The sequence below is a fragment of the Lissotriton helveticus genome, chromosome 1_1 (genome assembly GCF_964261635.1).
Source record: "Lissotriton helveticus chromosome 1_1, aLisHel1.1, whole genome shotgun sequence".
In the NCBI taxonomy this organism is placed as follows: Eukaryota; Metazoa; Chordata; class Amphibia; order Caudata; family Salamandridae; genus Lissotriton; species Lissotriton helveticus.
The window spans coordinates 249,460,599-249,471,857 of NC_136057.1; the positions used below are offsets into that span (position 1 = coordinate 249,460,599).

Here is an 11,259-nt window from a genome sequence, read left to right on the forward strand (position 1 = left end):
TCAAGGATGAGATCAAGGATGCCTCATGTGCGCTTGGTCTTGGTTTTGGGGTGATTACAGAGTTCCTGAAATAGTCCCTCAATGTCGCCTTCTTTGATGAGGGTACTACGAGTGCTGGAGATGCTCAAGATCCGGGTGTAAATTCCGCTAGATTAGATCTCTTCTGATGCTTTCCTGAAGCATGCGCCCCCGGTGTTCCTCATGGAGCTAAGGAGCTTTGGGGTGGTGAAGTTGAATAAGGGATTGCAGGGATAGCTGCTCTTGCCCAAGAGCTAAGCCTGGTTGAGGTGTTGCTGGTAGTGTTGAAGGCATTGCCGCTAAATCAGTGGGTACATGGTCGGCCTCCGGCTTTTGACTTTTGTTGCAGGATTTGGCTGGGCCTTTCCTGTGTCACCCAGTTCTAATTTTTTTACTGTTATTTACAGTTTAGATTGACTGTGCTGGTCTTCCATTATATTCACGTTTGACAGCTGAGGGCGGCTAGGGTCTTCGGGCTATCAAGACCTTTGAATTTGTCTCCACTGGATGTTGTTGTCAAAGGCTTTATAAGGCTGGAACCCCGTCTCCTGATGTGAAAACTTTGGCAAAGTCAAGAGGGGTCGCTTAGTGTGGGTCAGCTGTACTCTCGTGACTCTTGGAGAAATCGAAGAGAAGATGTCCACTGCTGCTCCAGTAATTACTGGGTGCTTAATGCTGGAGGCTGGATGCTGTGTACAGGGACCGCAAACTGACTGTTCATTAAAATATTAAGTGGGATTTTTATTGTGTTGCGTTTTCGATTTTTCAAATGTTTTTGCACTTTTAAATGCTTTACACATTTTCTTTAGTTAAGCCTGCCTGCTCTGTGCCATACCTACCAGGAGTTTGTTTATTCATTTAAGCAAGGCTTCAGGTTTTCTCTGAAGTAGCTAAATATTGTGTGGTGCCAGTCTGGGGACTGATATAACAAAGGTGTAAAGGGGTCAGTGCTTGGGGATCTGTGGTGGAAAGGAGTGACAGGGTGGGAGGGGTGTGGGGTTGGTGACCTGGGCAATAACATGGGATGGGTCTCTCACCAGCACAAATGACATCATTTCTTTTTTTATGTAGTGCAAACATTACCCAAAAGGTGCTATAGCGCTCTACAAAAGAAACAGATTACAATAGGTTGCATAATCCAAGATATTTGTAATATAAATAAAGCACCAGATAATGTTATCCAAACATAATGGTAAACTGAAATAAGCCAGAAAGATGAGAGCATGGGATAAAGATGAGAGCATGGCATAAAGATCAAAGCATGGCATAAAGATCAAAGCATGGCATAAATTATAATTGCAGCATCCATAGCAATTGATTACCAGGGTCTGTGGACTCGCCGATAATTTAGTAAATCAAGGATACGAGGTAGGCCTTAATGCATGGATAAGTGCAGAGTGAACCAGAGAGGTTAGAACTAGGGAAGCAGGCTGTTCGAAATGGCGATTTCTGGTTGGCTATGGCTTGCACCAAAGCCAGGCAGAAACCACCATTCTACGTCAGGGCAAGAGAGTCACACGCCAAGATAACCCCTGATCACCCCCTTGGTAGCTTGGCACACGCAGTCAGGCCTATCTCAGAGGCAATGTGTAAAGCGTTTGCGCGCGCACCCAGGAAAAACACCCAAGGCCCACCACAAAGGAAACTCCACACAAGATTATATATAAAAATAGCCTTTGTATTATACCAAACACATTAGATAATAAACACACAATTTACACTGTGCCGCTGGCACGGGCGGAATTTACAGGGGATTATATACATGGGACAGGGCCACATGGACCACTGTCAGGAATAAGCACTTGGTAGAACTAGCACTTTGTAGTAATAGCACCTAGAACATAGAATAATTGTAGCACCAAATAGCAAATGTAGCACACAACCAGTAACCACTGGTAGAAGGTAAGTACACCCTACGCAATCCTAAACACCTTAGGCATATATCACGCAGGGAACCATGAACTCACTAGCATAACTATACTAGGTAAAACAACCTCCTAGGCATAAACCATATCTAGAGGCATCAAGACAGGGTGCGCAAAACATACTACACACAGTACATTTCCTAACACCCAAAAGCATCAGCACATAAATCAGCATAGCACATAAATCACATTAGGGTCCAGGTTGCGCCACTGCGCCAAAACTTAAACGTAGCAGCTGCCCACTACTTGCTGGGTAGCTGAGGACAAGAACAGGGCCTAAACGCTGCAGCTGGCAATAAGTGCTGCGCAGCTGTGAAATACCAAAGTAGGTGCGAAGGAGTGCAACTCACTCCTGAGTCTGGAGACATGTCCCTAGGTAGGAAAACCTAAACGGTGCAGCTGCCCATTACTTGCTGGGCAGCTGTGAACTCAAAACTGTGACAGGGGCCCTCACTGGCACTCAGAACAAACTGCGCCAATCATTGGGGCCACACGGGGGCTCTACAAATACATATTGCGCACTTTTGGAGCCCTCTAAACTCTAGAACTAGCAGATGCCCCCTAAAGAACTGGAGGGGACCGGACAAAAATGGGCCCTGGCACAGTAGTGCCCTCTGGGCCCTGCTGGGGCTCTTTTAAATAACATGGCCCCTGCTGGAGCCATCTGGGCTCTGGGAGTAGTCCTGTCCCCCAATTACTGTAGAGCGCTGGCGCTTTAAAAAGCAATATGTCAAAGTAAATAAGTCCCCAGCGGTGGACAATGGGCACGGTGGAGCAGGCTGGCTCCTAGACCAAAATTATGCCTGTCTAGTTGGAGCAGCCCACCGCAAGATGAGGCTGCTCGAAGCGCAACCATGGCACTGGGTTGCGAAGTGCACTAAACAACGTGAAGCCCCCACTCACCGGAGCTTTGTAGCGGAGCTCCTCTTCACTCGGGTGGCGGCAGACAGGGCTCTCCCTCAATCATGGAAGCCCTGTGCAGACCAGCGCGTCACCTGTTCCTCACGGCGGCTCTCCTCACGGCGCGGATCAAGGGGGCGGGACCTTACTTCCGGGGCCCCCTCCAGCGCATGGGAGCCCCGCAACACTCGGGCTGTTTCCTGTTGGCGGCCCCGGGGCTCTCCCCAACTCATGGGAGCCCTGGGCCACGGGGTGCCATTAGTCAGCCGCTTCTCTTTTCCCTTCTCGGCGGCGGGCAGCATCTCCGGTCTCCCTCTCGACACGGGAGACCGGCAAGGCAGCAATGGCTTCCCCCAGGCAGGGGGAAGCGGAAGGGATGCACTCCAGGCCCCGCCCAGAGTCAGGCGGGTGCGGGCCTGGCCGCGGCACCAGCATTTTCTTTCTCGGGGCGGGCACCCGCTAAGGTGCACATAAACGGGGTGGGCACACGTAAATAAATAATTAAATGCGGGCAGAAGGCAGGGTGGGCTCCTGCCTGTAAATAACAAAATGAGCGGGGTAGGCACCCGATCTGCGAGTAAATGCAGCCCTCAGGAGCTAGGTGCCCCCAATAAAAGGACAAATGTGGATAAAGCGCTTCCCAGGCGCTAGGGGAGAAGGAGCTCCAGTTCAACAGAGCAACTGGGGAAAAACAAGGGAAAGTCCTGGGCATAAAGACATGGAGCAACCAGCTCCTCAGCACAGGGAAGTACTCCAGTCCCCCAGGCAAGGCAGAGGGGTCCCAGAACAAGGTCCATCATGCATCCAGGGGCTGGGCAGCGCCCAGGGAGGCAAGCCTTCCCCGGGCCCCAGCAGCAGCGAGCCCCTGGTAGATTCAAGTCAGGAAACAAGAACATTTAACATGAGGTCACAGCCTCTTTTTATACACAGAAATCCTTTGTTGGCAAAGGTGCAGGCAAGGGGCGAAACAGATGCAACTGGTTCCTGAGCACTTTGTTTTGCTCAGCCCCTCTCCCTATTCACAGGATAGGTCAGGGACATCAGACACACCACAGGGGGTGGAGCCAGCATTGTGTAGGGAAGGCCCAGCCTTATTCAGGTCCCAGGTGCAGCCCCTCCCTGCCATCAACATGCAGATCTCCTCATTCACCACCGGGGCAGACCCATCCTGACTCCTGGAGCCAGGCACACCAGCCAGCTCCAGCCAATCACAAGCCAGACAGTCAAATCACATTAACTGCACAGACATGCCAACTTCTAGAAGTGGCATTTCCACACTAGACACAGTAAAGCCGCTCACATCATCACGCAGCATTTACTCTCACGAGTTCGCACATACCAAACTCGACCCTGCACTCCCCACACATCAGGAACTACCATGGACACACATATCCCCCATGCACTCTTATGGGAGGGCAGGCCAATCTCACACATGCACTCAGAGAGCGCACGCACTTTACACTGCGCCACAGTGCTAAAGTGCGCAAAGACCAGAGATCACTACACTTATCTCAGAGTTCAATGCAAAAAGTTCAAGGGTGAACCTGCCAGAAGGGCCAAGTCCAACACGGGCTAGCAAAAATGCCTTTGAAAGTGAAGGTTGTTCAGCTCGAAATTAAAGATAACCTTGGAGGCCTTAAGTGGGATGAAAAAACCTAGAAGGTGGCTGATGTAATTAATGGTGTGGCTTAAAAACAGGTCAACTAAAAATCTGTGCTTAGTTAGCATAGTGAGCCGCCCGACTGGTATTTTGCTGATTCTGTCATTGCAGTCAGATATATAAGAAAAGTGGCATACCTACAACAAGCCAGGACTATTGGCTTTGTCAATGCTTCAGTTCTGAAATGATGAGACTGTGAAAGAACTATAACCAGTCTCTTTGACGTTACCTCAAAGGCAAGGAAGGAGTTTGCTGCTGCATAGTTACGATTTTTGTTCCACCCTGAGGGTGAAGGCAAACATGGAGAGCCCGATAAGCACCCCCTCTCTGCGCCTGTTTTTTTTTTTTTTTTAGAACGGCCGGAGCTGCGCACCGGCAGGACCCGGCCCTCTTAAATCCCTCGGTAAGGGGTTCCATATTCGATGGTGAACTACGAGAGCATGTGGCATAATAAGGCATTCCGTTAAAGGTCGAAGGATCAAACATTGGGATACAGGACTACAGGGGTTTAAGCTGAGAAGCACCCTCCCTCCCCCCGTATAAATCGTGCTGAAGTATTGAATATGGTGTTGAAATTCGGTCTCTCGTTCGCTGTGCCAGGACCACCGGCTGTGTACGTTCTTGCCAATTCTTGCGCAATGCTGAACGGGGGTGGGGAGGGGGGTGTAAGCTTCACATAAGTAGACACTGCACTCCTAGCAGGCTTTTAGTACATGTAAACAACACAACAATCGACACGTAAACCTTGTAGCCTGTGCACAACAGTAAGAGCCAGAGTGTGTTTGAATAAGTTTCACATTATAAATATTTTTGGGGGGTCACCATTAGATAATTCGTAGCACAGTGCCGCCACCCTCCGGCATGGAAGCTAACAAAGCCCCCCCACCGACATGGGGGACAATGTTACTGTTTACTTCCTGGGATTCCCGAACCCATACTTACAACGTCAAAAGCAAAGATACTTAACGCGCAGAAGACATCGAGCTGTGCATAAGGCGCGTGGTGACGGCGTTGCACCCAAACTGGTGTCCCTGGTCAGCCCCTGGTTCCGAACGGACCGGTCAGAACCGAGACGACGGGGAGTGCCTTGTTTCCAAGATACGCCCCTGTCACTTACCTCTCGGGCTGGCTCCGGTAGGTGCGTGCGTGCGTGAGTGCTGTCAGATGCCCGCGCCCCGTTGTTTATCCTCCTCCTCGCAGAGCAGTGCTTCCGAGTCTGCTCGTGGGGAGCCAGCGGAGGCGGAGCCGGGGCTGCTTCCTGCCTGCCTCCAGTTCAGCCGCTGTCAAGCACCCACCCGGGCCAGGCCGACCCCTCTTCACCCCGCCCGACCCTCTGCTGCAGCTCCGCGGTCGGCCCTCCTCGCCCCCACAGCTCACGTGCGGTGCATTGAGGACCAGGCAGTGTAGCGGTCCCTTCTGCATCCCGTGATGCACGTTCCCTAGCGGTTTGGGTGAAAGTTAGGCATTGACAGAATTGCTATTTTAAATTAGTTTTTAAGACTAACAACTCTCCCGCTTTCAAACACATGAATGCTTTCTCCGGATTAAGATGTCCACCACGTTAATGCACGATTATTAGAAAATACCATATTCCCTAAATCTCCCTCTTAGTTTGTTTCAAAATGATGGCATTTGAGCAATGAGACTCACTCTCAACCTCCCTGGATGCACCCACATCTCCCCACCTCAGAAACATCCACTGGCTCCCTCCACACAAACGTGCACAGTTCACAATACTCACCCACACAGAGGGTTGCTACATTTACAAGAGAAAATTACCAGCCCTTTGGTGATATTTTCAATATATCAATACATCTTTACACAACAGAGGAGTTCAAAATATGGTTGAACCAACAAAATCTCTTCTTATGTTTTACCAGGGCACAAGTAAAACAAGCATTTTCAATGCAATGGTCTCGGCATTATTAAGGGTAGAGCTATTGGCATTGCTCATGACATTTTTTTTTAAAAATCATAAATAAATGGCATTGTCATTTACATTGCCAATAGCTTAATCGCTCGCAAATGCATGACCTATTGCATTTACACCCACACAGAGCCACACACAAAGCCACCCACACACACATACAGAGCCACCCACACAGAGTCATTCACAGAGAGCCACCCTCACACAGACAGAGCCACCCACACATAGAGCCACCTACAAAAAAAGCTATCCACACAGAGCCACACACAGGGCCAGATTCACAGAATGAACTTAAGACTCAATCCTAAACTTAATGCTATTTTGGCATTCACAGAATGCACTTACTACTTTTGGCATTCACAGAACGAATGTACTACTTTTGGCATTCACAGAATGAATTTACTACTTTTGGTATTCACAGAAGTTAGGATTTTGTCTTAAGACAGACTTAAGACAGACTTAAGACAAAATCCTAACTTCTGTGAATACCAAAAGTAGTAAGTTCATTCTGTGAATGCCAAAAGTAGTAAGTGCATTCTGTGAATACCAAAATAGTAGTAAGTTTAGGATTGAGTCTTAAGTTCATTCTGTGAATCGGGCCCACAGAGCCCCCCACACACACAGAGCCCCCCCCTCACACACAGAGCCCCCCCCCACACACACAGAGCCCCCCACACACAGAGCCCCCCCACACACACACACACAGAGCCCCCCACACACACACACAGAGCCCCCCACACACACACACACACAGAGCCCCACAGACACACACAAGCTTGACAAGAAGTACCACTTAAATGACAACACAATAAGCAATAATAATGTTCCCATGTGTCACAATTCACCCACACTATGAACCACAAATGCGCAGATCCAATTAGCAACTAGGGTGCAATTACAATAGTCCATTAGTGTGGCGATATACATAGTCCGGAAAAAGGCGACACATTCAGCAGTGAACGATCATATACAAGACAATAATAAGCAGTTCATTATTTCTTTTAGAGGGCAGGCCATGCCAAATACGTGTCAAAAATAAGATCCAAGAATGTACCGGTATATTTAAAGGGGCCATTACACCTCAGTTATGCCGATAGGGTAGAGAATTGCCCCGGTTTAAGCCATACATTTTAATTTACGAGGCACCCTACATGCACTTTTTCTAAGCGCCAAGAACGATCTTACACGGGACGTGTATGAATTACACGAAAACCCATTATCCAGCGAGCCAGGTGCTTGGGCTACCCTGCAAGATGGGAAGGAAATGCCTTAGCGGTCGCTGTTTCTGCGTCGGAAGAATACGTCACTTATATCTAGAACTTCAACAGGATAACTGACTACGCAACTGTACAGGGTGGAAGGGAATGCTGCTTCCCATAAAGCCTGGAGTACACAACAAACACCACATCCTGCGAACATCAGCATTGGCCCAATGCCCTGCCGTCTTTAGCAGAAACTCTGGTCGCTCCAGGTTCCAGAGGCTTTGATTTTAAGAATTCCAGTGCTTATTCTCCAAACAAAGAGGCAATAGACCGGTGCAGTGGCTTACCTTTTACCGGCGGCGGCCTGCTAGCTAGGCCTGCAGCGGGCCTCCTCCTGATTTCCTACGCCTCCTGCTTCTTCCTCCTCACCTTTGGGAACGACTAGTGGTTGGTCAAGAGGCTTGCGAGACGGTTAAAATCCAAGCAATGGTTGATCACGCACGGGTCACGTAAAGTTCAAGCATAGACAGGGTAGAATTTTTGGCCGTCAGTGAAGTTCCATCAGCGGCAACGCATGCTCTTATTGGACCTGTATATGTTTGTTCTAGTTTGCTTGTTCCCGTCTGAAACCTAGTTCAATAAAGCTGTTTATGATTTTTAAAAAAAACAAGCACTCACTGGAAGACTCGGCGGCAACAATGGCGGCCGCAAACATCTGAAAATTTCGGATTCGGGGGCGTGTTTTGGCGTTCTGAGTGACGGATGATGTCACAGTCGAAAGAACGCAAAAAAAACACGCCCCCGAATCCGAAAGAGACGGGGCTTGAACTGAGTGATGCCCTCTCATCCAATGGCTGGCCTCCGTTTAGGGAGCCAGCCAATGGAAGAGAGAGGCGGGTTCAAGCCCCATACTCCAAATCGTTAAATCTCCCACCGGAGACTGCGCAAGCGCAGCCGTCGGTCCTCGACCTAAAAAGAAGTGGAGGGACGCTGACGTCACGACAGGAAGTGACGTCACGAAAGGTGGCTTGCACCATCAGACTCATTGCCTCCCCTTGCTCACCCCTTAGCAAATGGAGCCACACATTCACTCTTTGGCCTCTCTTGGGCGAGATCTCACCCCAGAGAAGCCAAAGAGTGAATGTGTGGCTCCATTTGCTCCAGTTATCGAGCTCCCGGTAAAATAAGTGGGAGGACGGCGTCCACCCGCGTGGTACCCCTACTCGAGCCCTCTGTTTTACCATGACCACCAACAGGAACATTTCTCCTTCCTGGATATCAACACTACAGAAAAATAAGGAAAACTCAAAAGTTCCCTATATACTAAATTCACAGACTGCAACAGCGTTCTTCATTTCAACAACGCCCACCCCGAGCACTTAGAGAAAATCTTCGGATGGGCCAATTGCTCAGAATTAGAAGGAACTGTTTGGATCTCTGAAACTTCGAATCAGAAAATCTCACAACAAAACTGAGGGAGAAAGAATTCCCAAGAAAGATCATTGAAAAGCCCAGGAAAGAGCTTGCAACACCCCTAATGAAGCCCTTTTGGAAACTAACATCAAACAAGATGCCAACTCGCTCATATGGGTGAGCATATGAAACTCTTCTTTGAACGACAGAAAAAGGATAAGAAACAAGCATTGGTACATCCTTACTTCCGACCAACTGTCCCTTGAGAAGCCGTTGTTCTTGTTCAAACATAACAAAAGTCTAAGAGACATGCTGGTAAATAGTAACATATGGAAAAACCTTTCAGAAAGACAAACTACACTTTGGGGCCTTCTCCCTGTGTCAGGACATTTACCATGTGGCACCTGCTCTGCATGCCCCCAAACCACAGAAGCTAAACACATTGACCTGATCCTACAAACTCCATGCGAACAGAGAAGCCACATGAACTACTATAGTAACAACGTGATGTATGTCATCACTTGCCCATGTGATCTCTGATACATAGGGACGACCACCAGAAAAATCAAAATAAGAATAAGTGAACACACATGCACAAACTGATGCAAAAAAATAAACAAAATTGACTACGCATTAGTAGAGAAGGCGCATATTGACGAGAATATAAGATGGACCATCTTAGAGAAACTAAACTTTTACACGGGGGTTACAAATAAATTACTGGAAAAAGAGCAACAATGGGTGTACAGATTGAAGACACATAAGTCGGGACTCAATGACAATATCCTGTGGAACCAGTTGGTCATGCAGTGAGCCATTGCTCCATAAGTGAACCTCTCATAAAAAAATCTTACCCTTGGTGAATGGACATACTGTCCCAGAGAACTGTAGACAACTACTTGGGACACCACTCATTTCAAGCCAGCTGCATGGGGAGCAGAATCCCACCCAGAACAGCATTGAAATACACTTATGAGATATACCACTGAATGTATCCCAATGGGAGATACCTCGCATCAAAATAACACATTATGGGATGCAACAGCAAATCTGTGCATCCTTCCTTCTGGTTGAAATTAGAAGTTCAGAAATAAATACATATACCCCAAAAAGCAAATATGTCAAAATAATATGGCCTGAATATTAAAAAAGACGATTTGAGCAGGAGTGTTTGAAAACCTCCCAACACAAACAACGTACATTACGGTTGGCACAGTGAGAAACTAACTTCGGAAGTTTGAAAACCACAAGACCCATGATCCTTTTGGAGTTTGATAGTCCAATTCTGCCGTCAGATTCCCTTAGCAAACTAACAAACTAGTACTTTGCGGACGTGCACGACCCAAAAATACACACTTGTAACCAATTAAGTACATCGAAAACAAGCATTTGCAATGCAATAGGCTTCGCATTTGCCAGAGTTTAAGCTATTGGCATTGTAAATGACAATGCCTTTTATTTATGTTTTAAAAACCAATACGTAAATAAAAGGCATTGCCATTTACAATGCGAATAGCTCAAACTCTCACAACTGCGAGACCTATTGCATTGCAAATGCTTGTTTATTGTTAGCATCTCTCTAGTCAACAGAAGCTGAGTGCTTCTGTACACCAGGGGGCCACATGTAAAGGCCAGGAAGGCTGCATGCGACCCCCGGGCCCTACTTTGAGTATCAAGGTCCTCTATGGTCAGTAGCCCTGTTCTCTCAGCGGTGTTTCGTTGTGTTGGTGGGAGTCATCCATGCCGTGGTTGACCTGGTAGTGGTAGGAACGCAGCATGTTCTGTCCTGGTGTTTTGTGGGAGCCCTGCATAGCGTGGTGTTTCTGGTGTTTGGTGGGGACCCTGCTGTTTTCTGGTGTTGGCCGGAGCCCTGTTATTTTTTAAGTGTTTCTGGTGCGGGTGGGGCCCTGTCCTACATGCAGTGTTTACTGGTGTTGGCAGATCTGCTCTTCCTATGGTTTTTCTGGTGTTGGCTTCCTCTTCATAGGGTGTTTTCTGCTGTTTGTAGATCTGGTCCTCCCGATGTGTATCTGGTGTTGGTGGCGCAGGTCTGTTCTTGGTGTGGTTTTTGTTCTGCTAACAGGGGACCTGCTTTTCGCGGGTGTTTTCTGGTGTTGGTATACCTGGTACCAAGATCTTCGTGTGGTCTCTCTTATTTTGGTGGGAGGGTCCTTGTGACCAGGGGGCGGAAGGGGTTCCCTCTGCTTCAACATC

General features: G+C 48.2%; 1 protein-coding gene across 2 annotated transcripts in view; it reads right to left on the reverse strand.

The window, feature by feature from the left end:
* Positions 1 to 5,720, reverse strand: part of LOC144790226 (membrane-spanning 4-domains subfamily A member 12-like) — a 122,094-nt gene extending 116,374 nt beyond the window's left edge. Inside the window, exon 1 of one of the 2 annotated variants that reach the window (XM_078665358.1) lies at positions 5,621 to 5,720. The gene's annotated coding sequence lies outside the window, so the exon portion shown is untranslated. The remainder of the gene's footprint in view (positions 1 to 5,620) is intronic. The other variant, XM_078665356.1, reaches the window with a different exon arrangement.
* Positions 5,721 to 11,259: the final 5,539 nt, after the last annotated feature.